The sequence below is a fragment of the Plutella xylostella genome, chromosome 13, assembly GCF_932276165.1.
Source record: "Plutella xylostella chromosome 13, ilPluXylo3.1, whole genome shotgun sequence".
Lineage (NCBI taxonomy): Eukaryota > Metazoa > Arthropoda > Insecta > Lepidoptera > Plutellidae > Plutella > Plutella xylostella.
This window is the reverse complement of record NC_063993.1, coordinates 8,531,098-8,544,359: the sequence shown is the minus strand read 5'-3', so window position 1 is coordinate 8,544,359 and position 13,262 is coordinate 8,531,098. Positions and strand designations below refer to the sequence as shown.

The window sequence follows — 13,262 nt, the reverse complement described above, 5'->3', positions numbered from 1 at the left end:
CGTCAATATAATGATAAACTTAAAAGGTGCATAATTACGGGTACCCATTGGATGGGTGACCGATTTCACGTGGTTGTTTTCTTGGCGCTTCCGTGCCTCGGACGGCACGTGAAGCCGTGTACCCACGTCGGTTGCTATTTCGGCAGCAGTCGTGAAGCCTAGACAGAGGCCTTCGAGCAGTTTAAAAACATCTGACAGTCGGGTTGACCACTCACCCGACACTCTCTCAGCACAAGCTTGTCCAACAGGGCTTCAAACCGCACTAGGCCAGCGTGGTGGACCAGGCCTAAAACCCTTTTCTGTAAGGAGACCCGGACCCCAACAGTAGGGACGCGATGATTTATGATGGTGATGATGATGCTCAATATCGTAAGCCTGCCTTGTCCCGAATGACTGCAGGTGACGACCCTCTTTCGACGATTCACTATCGGTAGGTACTGTAGTTTCTCTGATTGTTCGTTTGCCTACTCGTACATCATACACCACAGTACCCACACACAGATCCTTAGTCCGTAAAATATTTTATGTGGAATTTAGATTTCAACGTGCTAGTACGAAATAGCAACCCAGAAAGTTTTACATAGGTAATTTAGTTTAAATACCAAACCATACGTCAACATAAATGGTTTTCATATAAGGAAATAGATTCGTGATCAACGTGCATACATTCCAATTTTAATCTAAGTTGTTACTGTCCATCGTGTATCAATGTCTGTCTACGAGGGATTAAGAATCAATCTCCGCATTTGAAATTCGAATGTAAGTAGTACCAGCACGTGCTTAGCTCTTGCACTTTATGGGTGCTTTATGTACAGTGAGGGAAACATGCGCTTGCACAACACAGGAGCCGACACCCAAAGGAACCAAATTCCAGCCATAAAACACAAACGCAACGTCATTAATCAACTTAATCCGTTTCACCTTCATATCTCTCTAAACGCTAATGCCAAAATCAATTCAACACTATCATAAATACCGGCAACAAACTATTTTAATAACAATTTACTGCAGCCGAATCTCAGGCTCGTAAAGCACGATATCTTAAACCTGCGCCGATCTCGGCTGAGATTTAAATCCTAGAAGCACGCCAATAGGTCGTATTTCGACACAGGCCGTTCGTTACACAAAATAATTGTCAATATCAGGCGAGCGTGCCGTTTCCGATTTATCTGTCGGAATAATGTTTGGCGCGCCCGGTGGAACGGTAGTAGGTATAGGAAATCCTGCCGTAGGGCCTGTATTAGGCCTAGCCTTTCCATTGAGCTATGATAATGTGGTTGCGAAATGTCGGTGGGAGTCGGCGCGGGCGCAGCTAGGTTAATGTCGGCGGGGCGAAGGCCCACAGCTGCACTTCCGAACTGGTATGCAAAGCTGGCGAATTATCTAAGTGCGAACTTGTTCCTTGTCGAAAATCGCAGGAAGTAGAGCTTTAGGTACCGTGTCAAGCCGTATACGCTTGGTTTTCTTGAGATTAACCGATTTTTTTTAAAGGAATTTTTACTTTTCATCACCTTAGTTTTCCCGGCAATTAAATCTATTTAACATTACTTAATACTCAAAGTGAACATGCAAATAAAGGCCAAGAAAGAACACGGGTAAGGTAGACGAGATAAAATAAAGGTGATGATTGAGAATCACATAGATTAAATTTCATTCACCATTATTGAATTTCTTATCTTTTCAAAGTTCCGTAGCCGAATTGCAAAATTTGTATGTTCGTAAGACCCTCCGTATGTAATAGCCGCTTTATTCCAAAACTATTAAGTTTAAATAACCGAAACTTGGTAAGTAGGTAGATTTTTACACAGAAAAATAAGTACCTACATGAAACTGAAAGTTTAGAATTATAATGGCACGGAACCCCTCGTGCCCCACCTGACTTAATTTTTTTTTTTTTTTTATTAAGAACACAGGTAGGCTGTACAAATAATTCACATTCCAGCATGGACGAAAGATCTTAAGTCCTAGGAGACCTTTTCTCAAATCTTTGCTGAAAAAAGAAAAGCAATTTAAATGAAAATGAGAGACCTAAACAAACTGAAAGTAATAAAACTGTAAGTAAGTCTTCGTAAGGTGATTTTCAGGCGTATATCGGTAATAGTTTTTGTTAAACAAAAGGTTCTATACGTCTAAAGTTTACGCCATGACGTATGAAGTACGTTAAGAATTCTTAAATTAAGTAAACGAAAATCCGTTAATCATATTTTTTTTCAAATAATATTACAGTAAATAAAGTACAGAAATTGATTAATATGTAAAAAGCACTTATTTAATTTACTTTTATTACCTCACTACGGCCCCCGCGAGCTTCGCTTTGCCTTAAAAATTATATCGTGGGAAAAAGTATCCTATGTGTTAATCCAGGGTGTTGCCTAACTCCATAAAAAATGAAATTAAAATCGGTGAAGAGATATCAAACATACACACATACACCCAATTTAGGCTAATATGTATCGTTGAACTTAGATCTTTTAATACTTTGGATTTCGTATTTATTAATTCATCGGAAGAGTAAAATTTTGTGCCAATCTATCGATAAACTGTCACGTTTTTTCTCGAGCAACGAACTCACTATTGCCACGATCTGGCACAAATAAACAGTCCCAGTAGTTAGAAAATAATGCAGTAAATACACCCCAAAGACACTAAAGCATGTACGTATATGGCTATCTGTTGCAGTCCTATCTGATTTCCAAACAAAATAGAACGAAATCCACCAAATTGTACTTATTTAAGCAGACTTGACTAGGCTATCTATTACCAGAACAGCTACTACTTGAAAGTCCATGCTGTTTTATGCACTAGCTAGGCGGATAATTACAGTGCTATTCCTTAGGGTACCTAAATTCGCTAGTATCTAGTAATATGTAGGTGTACTAACTACGAATTCAGATAATTCCAAGTTAGTTTAAGCTGTAAATCGATTTTCCCGTAAGTTGCTAATTCATGTTCACAGTGAGTAGGGTTTATATTTAAATTATCACCCAATTACAAGTCAACATCGACCGCGCATTTTATAGGGTTGGGTGGAATTTCTCAATGCAAGCATTTATTCAAGCTATTTATCATTCGCACTACTTGGAGATATAATGCCGAAAAGTCCTCATTTTCCACACTTTCAAATCAGAAGATGAGGCCTTATACGTTACGCCAGCACTGCTCTGTAATAAGTACCTAAACGATTATAATACACTTAATAGTTTTAATCAGTACCTACCTAAACGACGGTTAGTTGATTATGGCATAGACTAATACACTAAATTAGTCTATGAGTATGGTGATAAAGTATAACAACAAAGCTCCAAATTGAAAGTGAAGGGGCATAAAACAAGTGATGGGACAACAACATAGTCCCACAAGAAAAGCCGGTGAACGGTTTTCTAGGCACCGGACAATCGCACATCACGAGCCGCGATTTAGCGAGCTCTGGCTAATCTGATCACACGTTCGACTGTAGTGTAGAGTGAGTAGTGACCAATAGTCAGCCGTGTCCGGCCGTGCGATTCAATTGAAATAGCATTTTGGTTTTGTAAACTTTAACTTTTGACGATATTATAGAGTAAGGTGGTTAGTTATTATCACTGCAGTTGCACTGCAATGTATAACATTAGGTATCGAAGAATTAAATTACTTGTTTACTTGATTAATGTTACTAACACCTATTGAACTTTGATTGAGTAACAAAATATAATTATAATATGTTAGTGTCCTTTTTGATTCGCAACTGGACCTTTCAATAGGAATTTCTACACTTTGAATTGAAAGAAAAACGGATCGATGTCTACAGGAACTGTTTATAAATATCACAATTTGCTTATAAGCAAATAAATTTGTTAAATCTTACAGTAAGTTATCTAATTGTAGGCACATTAAATTTGTTGAACCGTTTCTGCCTCCCGCAACCCTCAGAATAAGTACCCACTCTGTTGCGTTCCGTTTATTTCTGTGAAAAGATTTAAAGAGGCGTTCATTAAGAAGGCTCTATTGAGGCAGCGACAATGGCATTTCAATTCCAGCCAGGATGCAATTAGCGGGACGGAAGACGTCCGGATCCGCGGGTTGCGGGTTCGACTCCGCTCGGCTCCACCTGAAGAGCAATGTACCAATGTACGAGGGCGAAATGAAGTGACGTATAAAATATATCTTATTCTTGTGCAATTCTGTAGTTTCTGGGGCCCTATCGCGAAGTCTAAACGAAGTAATAATTTACGAAGCAATTAGTGTCAAAAAAAATAGCTTACGATAGGTAGCCTGAGTTCGAATCGAGAATCTCAATAGGTTGGATTCTTTTCCTGATGAGTGAGATAAAATTATACGGGGTGATTGGAAAGTCGATGTATTCCTTTAAATGGCTTGTAGACGAAGGCATTTCCAGTCAATTGAACCCCATAATGCATTATCCGAAAGTCAACCATTTCTGAGTTATTTAAGTTTTAAGTTTTTTTGAGAATTTTGCCAAAATGTATGTTTAAAAGCAAAATATTTCAAAAACTATCAATTTTTTTAAATACTTTTTTATTGTTTTGCATTGGTGACACCTAAGCCAACTAATTATAATCATTAATTGCGCAATATTTAACTTAATTTAGACACAGTGCTTCAAAATAGATGTAACATTAAGAAAATGTTACGAAAGGTGAAAACAAAAATGCTAATTTAAAAAAGAATTTTATCTGACAATTTTTCAGGCAATACAGCTTAAAAACATAATCAATTTATAAGCTTTAAAATTACATATTCCAATCTAAAATCGATTAAGGTATGACCAAGATATAGCAAAAACAACCGCATAGGCGGACAAATCTCAGTAGAGAAACGAACAAGATTATGTTTCAATTTTAAGGTAAAATGTCTTATAACTGGACTTTGTATAGCTCCAAATCGTTTACTAATTATTTTTCTCCGATAGCGCGGTTCCTCAAAAGCACAGATCGACTGCTCGGTTGCTTCACCGAAATAATGCTTGTCCGATAACATGGTTACCCGAAAGTACTTTTCGATGACGATAGGTTCAACGATAGAATGCTTTTTCGACTGCACAAATAAATAACTTACATCATAGTAATTAACTTAATAATTTAATTGTAAATTCCCTTTTTTAAAGTATCGACTTTATCGATAACTTAATCTTCGCGTCGATAATTCTTCAAATTATCGACGCGTTCCCATCCCTAGCCAGCGAAGCGGTCTTTTGTTCGTGTCCCCACTATCGCGGCAGCCCCACTCGGTGACCACTGGCTCTCGATCATTCGTCCACGGGCTACGGCACCGACTGCGCGTGACCCTACCTCACGGCAGTCCTCTAGGTGCCTAGCCCGCTCTAAAGTGTCGAATGACCTAGACTTTACCAGTGGTACCTTGTGCGTGTCTTCCCCAATATCGGGTAAGTGTGATCAGACTTGCTTAGCTCATTTTAGGAACCTATTTGTGTTTTAAACGTGTACTATTGTATTTTAAAAGTGTTAATTTAAATTTGTTTAACGTAGCTTCCATTTTATTCTATTCGCCTGCTTACGCGTTAGCTAGCTTAACTAACTGCGCACTTATAACAGCCAAGATGGCGGATATGCAATTACGCATTATCATTTAGATGTTTCATCAGCTTTCCTGTTTCTTTTATTTTATCTTTTTAAATACGCTAGCTTGCCTAGATGCATTAAATACTTTTATCAAAATTATGCTGCAGCTAGTCTACCGCTTTCGGCCTTTCTTAATAATTTCTATATTATCTTTAATTTATGTTAGGTATTCCGTTCTGGTTTCCACTGCCGCCTCAATCAAGCTAGATTAGGTACTCTGCTGTAGGTCTTGATGACGGTATGTGGAACCTAGACGATAACGGTGTACTGATGCGTTGGATTTCCATCTTTTCCAGGGTCCAAGGTCCACGCTACTACTCCAAGGTCCACGCTACTACTCCAAGGTCCACGCTACTACTCCAAGGTCCACGCTTACCTCCACGGTACGGTTTACCTACTGCACGGAACTACCTACTTCTACGGCTCGCCCTCTACGTGCTGGTTCGGCAACCCCCTGCCTTCGTGTTGCTGACCACGCCGCGCAGCCGAGCTACACGCCACGCGCACGCTACGGCCACGTGACCTGCCTACCTACCTGGGCACTGGAGAAGAGGACTTCCACGCCGGTCGCGTTATCGGGATTCCACGCCGATACTCTTCGACTCAGGGGAGTCCCTATCCGTGCCAACTGAAAACTGACTGATCGTGTAGTGTAGGCCTAACCCACGTTGACCTTTAAATAAATTTGTGTCAAGCTGAACCCTGGCTTCTCATTTCTTCTCTCCTCTTAGCTAGCCATCCTTCATAAGCGCGACACTGGCGCCCTCCACGTGGTTCTAACGGTCAGTCATTTCTTGGTTGGTAACGTAGCTTGTTTTGTGTGCGTGCAACTTGTAAAGACTTCTTTTCGTCAATTTATTTTATTCCCGCTACACCTCGTAACTGTGGTACTGTGTTTTTTAATCTAGTGCTGTAGTTCATTCAAAACTTTTGATATCGATAATATTTTACTTTTAAAAATATTTATTTGATTGTTACCTTTAAATTTTATTGTTGTTTGACACAGTACAATAGTTGCATTTTCTTTTCAGCTGCATCTTTTATGCTTTGCTTATGTAATTTACTGTGTACTTGAGCAAAAACTGTCTACTTTAATTGATTTTGTAACAGAACGGAATCAATGAGTTAAGTAGATCTGATCACACAGTAGTTTTAAAAATGACGCTATTCGCTATAGCTTTAGATTTTCGGATATGATCAATTTTTACTTTCATTTAAACCCATTGACATCTACCTTAAATTCCTTGTTTTTAAATTTATTGACTAAAAATCGTTAACCGTTTTTTACAATTCTACCCTCAGTTTACAATATTTTCTTTTTAAATAATGATTCTACTTGAGTAAGCAAATTATTATATTTGCTGCCTCTTTGAATGAAAGGTGGCCTTATTATTCTCTAAATCTATGATAAGGTCTATTATGATTGAAAGTATGAAAGATTTTTGCAAGAGAAGTATGAATGTGTATGTAGTTTCTTTTAGTTATGAAGAAGTATTAGTTAAGCTGCGGATTTTGACTTTTAGGAGGTCAAAATCCTTGGGCAGAAAGGGGGGTAATGTAACGTTATTTATTTCTTCCAAATAAATAACTTACATCATAGTAATTAACTTAATAATTTAATTGTAAATTCCCTTTTTTAAAGTATCGACTTTATCGATAACTTAATCTTCGCGTCGATAATTCTTCAAATTATCGACGCGTTCCCATCCCTAGCCAGCGAAGCGGTCTTTTGTTCGTGTCCCCACTATCGCGGCAGCCCCACTCGGTGACCACTGGCTCTCGATCATTCGTCCACGGGCTACGGCACCGACTGCGCGTGACCCTACCTCACGGCAGTCCTCTAGGTGCCTAGCCCGCTCTAAAGTGTCGAATGACCTAGACTTTACCAGTGGTACCTTGTGCGTGTCTTCCCCAATATCGGGTAAGTGTGATCAGACTTGCTTAGCTCATTTTAGGAACCTATTTGTGTTTTAAACGTGTACTATTGTATTTTAAAAGTGTTAATTTAAATTTGTTTAACGTAGCTTCCATTTTATTCTATTCGCCTGCTTACGCGTTAGCTAGCTTAACTAACTGCGCACTTATAACAGCCAAGATGGCGGATATGCAATTACGCATTATCATTTAGATGTTTCATAAGCTTTCCTGTTTCTTTTATTTTATCTTTTTAAATACGCTAGCTTGCCTAGATGCATTAAATACTTTTATCAAAATTATGCTGCAGCTAGTCTACCGCTTTCGGCCTTTCTTAATAATTTCTATATTATCTTTAATTTATGTTAGGTATTCCGTTCTGGTTTCCACTGCCGCCTCAATCAAGCTAGATTAGGTACTCTGCTGTAGGTCTTGATGACGGTATGTGGAACCTAGACGATAACGGTGTACTGATGCGTTGGATTTCCATCTTTTCCAGGGTCCAAGGTCCACGCTACTACTCCAAGGTCCACGCTACTACTCCAAGGTCCACGCCACTACTCCAAGGTCCACGCTTACCTCCACGGTACGGTTTACCTACTGCACGGAACTACCTACTTCTACGGCTCGCCCTCTACGTGCTGGTTCGGCAACCCCCTGCCTTCGTGTTGCTGACCACGCCGCGCAGCCGAGCTACACGCCACGCGCACGCTACGGCCACGTGACCTGCCTACCTACCTGGGCACTGGAGAAGAGGACTTCCACGCCGGTCGCGTTATCGGGATTCCACGCCGATACTCTTCGACTCAGGGGAGTCCCTATCCGTGCCAACTGAAAACTGACTGATCGTGTAGTGTAGGCCTAACCCACGTTGACCTATAAATAAATTTGTGTCAAGCTGAACCCTGGCTTTCTCATTTCTACCTCTCCGATAGCTAGCCATTTTCATAAGCGCGACAGTTTGTCAAATTGTTTAACCACCAAATTGCATCTCCTATAACACTATTCGGTGAAACTTTTTAGCTAGAACATTTGGCACAGTGTTTGAACACGTTGAATTTAAAACAATCATTGTCAAACAGTGCTATTGTCACGTGCTACTGGTCAATCATGTTTTCGGCGAATTGACCGTCGTCGAACAGTAGTTTTGGGAAACCGGGTTGTGAAGAATTATTTTATTTTACCAATCAATAATTGAAAATTACAATCGGCTAAGCGTGTTATCGGACAAGCATTATTTCGGTGAAGCAACCTTGTCCTAGATCTGTGCATTTGAGGAACCGCACTATTGGAACACAATAATTAGTAAACGGTTCGGATCTCTACAAAGTCCATTTACAGTACTTTTTACCTTAAAATTTAAACAAAATCTTGGTGGTTTCCGTACTGAGATTTGTCCGCCTATGCGGTTGTTTTTGGCGCCATCGAAAAGTACTTATGGGTATCCATGTTATCGGACAAGCATTATTTCGGTGAAGCAACCGAGCAGTCGATCTGTGCTTTTAAGGAACCGCGCTATCGGAGAAAAATAATTTGTTAACGATTTGGAGCTATACAAAGTCCAGTTATAAGAAAGACATTATACCTTAAAATCGAAACATAATCTTGTTCGTTTCTCTACTGAGATTTGTCCGCCTATGCGGTTGTTTTTGCTATATCTTGGTCATACCTTTATCGATTTTAGATTGGAATATGTAATTTTAAAGCTTATAAATTGATTATGTTTTTAAGCTATAGTGCCTGAAAAATTGTCATATAATTTTTTTTTTTAATTTAGCTTTTTAGTTTTCACCTTTCGTAACATTTTTTAACGTTTCATCTATTTTGAAGCACTGTGTCTAAATTAAGTTAAATATTGCGCAATTTATGATTATAATTAGTTGGCTTAGGTGTCACCAATGCAAAACAATAAAAAAGTATTTAAAAAAATTGATAGTTTTTGAAATATTTTGCTTTTAAACATACATTTTGGCAAAATTCTCAAAAAAACTTAAAACTTAAATAACTCAGAAATGGTTGACTTTCGGATAATGCATTATGGGGTTCAATTGACTGGAAATGCCTTCGTCTACAATCTACAACCCATTTAAAGGAATACATCGACTTACCAATCACCCTGTATAGGCGTTGCTAAGCTTCTGACTTCCAGAACAATGATTTTGCAAAAAAAACTAAACTTTACAGGCTACGGTTACTGCTTTGAGTGAGGCTTATTTCCAGCAGTGACCTGCTATGTGCTCAAGAATAAGTCGGTTACGTTAGGTCTCTAATTAAAAATAAACTCTACTAATTGTAGCGGCTGATTAATAAGACCAAGACGCGCTTCGCTAAAGTTTCTAGCTCCATGCCTCATTCGTAAGAAGCGATGTAATCATTATTTTTCCTGACTAAACGAAAAAATAAATGAAAAACAAACCTAGGAAATGGCAGTAAACAAAAGGTCCCATTCAATGTTTTACTTAATATTTCTCGGTAATTCATTAATGGCAGTAATGAATGCACTAGCCGTGGGATTTAAGCTCTGCCTGGGTATATTTATCTGCATCAGCGGCTAAGCCTCATTAATCTGGTCACTACCATTACCGTGGCTGAAAATTTGGCAATTAGGTTAGGAAAATTCCGATACTTATCATGCATTTTCGTTGAATACTGTTTATTTCCCGAAAGATTTACATGCAGCATTTTTGGATAGTTTAGGATAAAAAGGTAATATATGTTTGTTTAATGTTTAACATAGTCTCTACATAGTCTATATACATGTGACATAAAATATGAATACATTGAAACTTGAAACCGATGCTGCTTTTCCGGACCTTGTACGTAGCTACCCAATTCATAATAGCTCGCATTTCTAGTCGAGTGATTCATGGCAAAATTGACACAATTCAGACACACCACTTTAAAGGCGGGTGGTTGTGAATTTCTTTGCTGCAATGCCGCAGATAAACCTACAGATCTACACAATAAACCTGCCCCTTTTTAATCGAAGCCAAAAACAAATGAAAAACCCCGGAAGTAATAAAAAGCAAATGACAAACAAAACGCATCGGGGCGGCGAACATCATCGGCCAATCTGCAACGTTTCCGTTTTAAACCCGAAATGATTTTCGTTTTAACAGGCATCCTGATGGCTCCGCCGATTTACAGCCAGATAACGAGCATATGATTAATATTGAAGGCAGCACAGCCTGACGGTGATTAACGACGGCCAATCATGGGATTGAATAACGCGTTGACGTTTATTTTCACTGCGACGCTGTTTTTAAAGTGCAACTATTGAAATAGCTCTACGATTGCATGGTTATTCAGTGTTTGGCGTCGTTGCTGATAATTTTACAAAAATGTTCGGAACTTTGAGTAGTAGTAATTTTCCGTTTTTGATTTGAGGTTATTAATTGCGGCTACTTTTTCAGCTGATTTCACGTAGGTACTGACATAATCATACTACACTCACGGGCAATGAAAAGGTTCCACTGAGAAAAACACCAAATTACTCCTAAACGGAAAAGGCTAGCTTAATGACGCCTTCTGCAACATTGGAGTACATTTAACAGAGCATCAGGATATTACCAACAAAAAATGTAAAATTTTGTTCAAATTTTTTATTAAAAGTTTGAAAAAATTGAGGTCGTTCGGTGTCGGATTTTTGTGGGTGGAACTTTTTCATTGCCCGTGAGTGTAATTAAACACAGCGAAAAGCTTATCACTTTTAACTTCTACTTCGTTAAAGTCTTTAAAATTATTTACTTCTTCGTCTTTACGAATTGTGTGATATTTTAAATACTAAAGATTCGAAAAGAAACTAATATAAAAGACTATTAGCAATTAAGATTATAGCGACTTTATTAGCCATAAAAAAATATTAACTACTAGCGTACTACAAATTGAGGACTAAAGCTTTTAAAGTAGTAAAATACTCTTAATGGTAGTGCTTAGCGATTCCATAATTAAAACTGTTTAGCCTGAATATTCTAACTGTTATGTTAAACTCCTACAATTAGTCGCGTAATCTGCTTAATAGGAGCAATTAAATGCCTCTTTCATATATAAAACTGTTTATCTCTATGTTTATTATACACAATTTTCTATGATTTTTATACAGTAATTTTTATACAGTAGTAAGTTAAGAACAGGTCATAAATATAAAATGATAAATTTACAGGTATTTAGGAGACTTTAAATATTTCCGTAATCATTACAGGGGTAGGGGGAAACGAAAGGAGACTTGTTGAGTGACGTATCACCTGTCCTCATATACCTACGTAGGGCGCATCCAGGCATTCTGCGACTGACTAGGTATTAAGGTATTTTTAATAGCGTGCGGATTTGATCACGCACGCGGATTGCGGAGCGCACGCTATTAAAATCACCCTTATGGGTGTCTAATCATGTAGTTACGGTGACAAACAAATCTTGAGTTTGACACCAATATAATAAGAAAAAGAAGCACTGTAGAGATGAAGCTACTTCTTTTTTATACCGTAAATCTTAGTTGAAGTAAATACATAATATAAATTAGCTACTCTTCTCTTCCTTACTTTATACATGATTCAGGACCATAAAGTTTTTATGAGTGTCCGCTGCCCGTTAAATCAATTGTTATTCGATAATAAGAAAGTTTATAGCTCCCTGTAAAGAATCTTTAGTGCAACAGTAGAACGTGCTCTTTCTATGTTTGAGTTTGCATTTGACCGGCTCCCCTATTTAGAGAACAAAAGTTAGCTTTTTTCGGTATCGTTACCATCTAACTACAGCTTGAACAGCTCTAACCAGAAATATAAGAAAAAAAGGGGCGCCACTTATCTTAATCCATATTGCCATGTTATATATAACATGGCAATCCAAGTAGCTGACTCACAGCAGCTGCCCTCCCAAAAAAAAACTAATAGTTTCGTTTCTACACTAACTTGCCAGGTTGGCAAGGTACATCTCGTTTTCTCGTTTTTTTTTAGTATAGGTATTAGGTACATTATTTTTTTCCGTGACCGTTGTAAATTTGAAAGGTCACATTAAAGTGATTTTAAAAGGAATCAATCCCTCAATTCATTTAAAATTACTCATGAGAACAAAGGAATTTTCAGGTTGGTGTCAGGTTTTTGTAGCTGCATCCTTGATCCATATTTAATATTTACGGACGTATAAAATTAATAATTATTTCAGCTGGAGAACTGAAAAATAAATAAGGGCGCGAGTCAATTTGCGCTTAAAACTGCGTTAATTAAATAATTAAGAATGGTACTTCAATTTAAAATTGCTAAAAGCTTTTACTAATTGAAAAATATGGGATATAGGAGTTCAAATATTATTAAATTAAGTGCATATATAGGTAAGCGCCCACCTATCAATCGATTCAAACTGGATTGTCGTGAATGTATGGAGAAACGGTGTCGGCAATGCTGATGAAGTGAACTCATCATCATCATCATCACGACCCATTACGTCCCCACTGCTGGGGCACGGGTCTCCTTCCAATGAAGGAAGGGTTTAGTGTGTTAAGAAGTGCGGGTTGGCGGACCCCAACACAAGCAAGCTTGTGCTGAGAGAGTTGTCGGGTAAGTGGGCAACCCGACTGTCAGATGTTTTCAAGCCGCCCGAAGGCCTCTGACTAGGCTTAACGACTGCTGCCGAAGCAGCAACCGGGACCCACGGCTTAAGTGTCGTCCGAAGCACGGAGAAGTGAACTCACTTTTGTGAATTTCTATTGAAATAATACTGAATGTGATGCGTACGATGAGTTTAGGTGGACGCTTACCTTTATAGTACGTTGTA

The 13,262-nt window shown here is 38.4% G+C and overlaps 4 long non-coding RNA genes across 4 annotated transcripts; 2 read left to right on the top strand and 2 right to left on the bottom strand.

Moving 5' to 3' along the window:
* Positions 1-5,045: 5,045 nt before the first annotated feature.
* LOC125489384 lies at positions 5,046-6,056 on the top strand. Its single transcript, XR_007266938.1, has 3 exons — positions 5,046-5,383; positions 5,876-5,883; positions 5,924-6,056. It is a non-coding gene; the product is annotated as an uncharacterized LOC125489384 (long non-coding RNA).
* Positions 5,726-6,071, bottom strand: LOC125489387. Its single transcript, XR_007266941.1, has 2 exons — positions 5,956-6,071; positions 5,726-5,916 (listed from the first exon to the last, which is right to left on the bottom strand). It is a non-coding gene; the product is annotated as an uncharacterized LOC125489387 (long non-coding RNA).
* Positions 6,072-6,999: 928 nt separating this feature from the next.
* On the top strand, positions 7,000-8,457 carry LOC125489385. Its single transcript, XR_007266939.1, has 2 exons — positions 7,000-7,500; positions 7,993-8,457. It is a non-coding gene; the product is annotated as an uncharacterized LOC125489385 (long non-coding RNA).
* On the bottom strand, positions 7,843-8,451 carry LOC125489386. Its single transcript, XR_007266940.1, has 2 exons — positions 8,073-8,451; positions 7,843-8,033 (listed from the first exon to the last, which is right to left on the bottom strand). It is a non-coding gene; the product is annotated as an uncharacterized LOC125489386 (long non-coding RNA).
* Positions 8,458-13,262: the final 4,805 nt, after the last annotated feature.